Below are 1934 nucleotides of genomic sequence, written 5' to 3' on the forward strand. Positions count from 1 at the left end.
GGCATCAGCAGCAGCAGGTGAAGTACCACCTACACCTACAGCAACAACAACAACAGCAGCAACAACAACGACAACAACAACTGGTAGCTGCAAGTAGCCAGGAGCAGGTGGGCACCAGTAAAAATTTAATCAGCGATTATGTTGAGTGCTACCTGATGAGGCCAACCAATTCTGCTGTTCCGTACACACACACACAGACACACGCACACACACACACACATACGCACACACACACACACACACACACACACACACACATACGCACACGAAGGAACACGGAGGCGACCAACCTTTACTTGAAAGCAACCGTGTAGCTTGGATGCTTTAATTTGTTTAATTTTTCCTCATCAGGAGCATTAGGTGCTGCTGCTGCTGCTTTGACTACTACTACTACTACTACCACCACTACTACCACTACTACTACTACTACTACTACTACCACCACCACTACTACCACTACTACTACTACTACTACTACTACTACTACTACCACCACCACCACCACTACTACTACTACTACCACCACCACCACCACTACTACTACTACTACTACTACTACCACCACCACCACCACCACCACCTACTACTACTACTACTACTACTACTACTACTACCACCACCACCACCACCGCCACCACCACTACCACTACTACACCACCACCACTACCACTACCACTACTACTACTACTACTACTACTACTACTACTTACTACCACCACCACCACCGCCACCGCCACTACTACTACTACTACTACTACTACTACTACTACCACCACCACCACCACCACCACCGCCACCACCACCGCCACCACCACCGCCACCACCACTACTACTGCTACTGCTACTGCTACTATTGCTGCTGCTGCTGCTGCTGCTACTTCTGTTACTTCAAGTCAAAGTGAAATTGCATTATAGAGGATGGGAAGATAGATTTGTTTTTTTCCTTCTTGTTTTCTCTTTTTTTAAAGAGCAAAATTCCATGTTTTAATTTCCTTTTATACAATGGAATATACCAAAGAAAGCTGTTGATAAATAGCGAGGTAAGTGGCTGTTTTTTCTTCTTCTTCTTCTTATTTTCTCTTACATCTTTCGTTTCTACATAGGCTTTCCTCTTTCCTTTTTTCCTTCCTTCCTTCCTTCTTTTCTTTCTTCCTTTTCTCTCTTCCCTTCTTCCTTTCTGTGTGTCTTTTTTTATTATTATATTTTCACTTCGACGTTTATTACGATTTTTAACGTTACTGTTATCATCATCCTCATCATCCTCATCATCCTCATCATCCTCATCATCCTCATCATCCTCATCATCCTCATCATCATCATTATCATTTTGATATTTTTCCTCCTCCCCCAACATTATCATCGTCTCTTTCATCGCCGTCGTTATCTCTGCTGCATCACTTTTTTTCGGGGGGGTGGATTAAGAATATAATTCATTGATTCAGAAAACTGTGTATAACGAAGTAGCTTATTATTTCTTAAATTAAAAAGATTTATAATGCTGCCTGTACTGCAGTGCTATATACATCCATATACATACATACATCCATACATACAAAGATACATATATATATAATATATAATATATAATATATAATATATTATAATGTATAACTCACACACACATACATATATACATAGACACAGACACATAAAACATATATATACATATATATATGTATATATTGGAAGGTTTGGAGATGATGTACAGGTATTATATATTAGAAGAAATGAGGTACTCAGAAGATCGGATGGTTTGTATTTACAGATATTTATTTATATATTACATTTTTTATATATATATCATATCACTTAGATCATTAGCGCTTTCTCCCATTCTAGTGGGGTTTTCAAATCTAGTGGGGTTTTCAAATCAAACTCAAATCAAAAGTTTGATTTGAAAACCCCACTAGAATGGGAGAAAGCGCTAATGATCT

General features: G+C 39.1%; 1 protein-coding gene across 5 annotated transcripts in view; it reads left to right on the forward strand.

The window, feature by feature from the left end:
- The first annotated feature begins 848 nt into the window (after positions 1–848).
- LOC115217268 (mucin-17-like) overlaps positions 849–1934 on the forward strand; it is a 127489-nt gene continuing 126403 nt past the window's right edge. For all 5 annotated transcript variants that reach the window (XM_036507188.1, XM_036507186.1, XM_036507191.1 and 2 more), the window contains exon 1: positions 849–1040. The gene's annotated coding sequence lies outside the window, so the exon portion shown is untranslated. The remainder of the gene's footprint in view (positions 1041–1934) is intronic.

The sequence above is a fragment of the Octopus sinensis genome, linkage group LG11 (genome assembly GCF_006345805.1).
Source record: "Octopus sinensis linkage group LG11, ASM634580v1, whole genome shotgun sequence".
Classification (NCBI taxonomy): domain Eukaryota; kingdom Metazoa; phylum Mollusca; class Cephalopoda; order Octopoda; family Octopodidae; genus Octopus; species Octopus sinensis.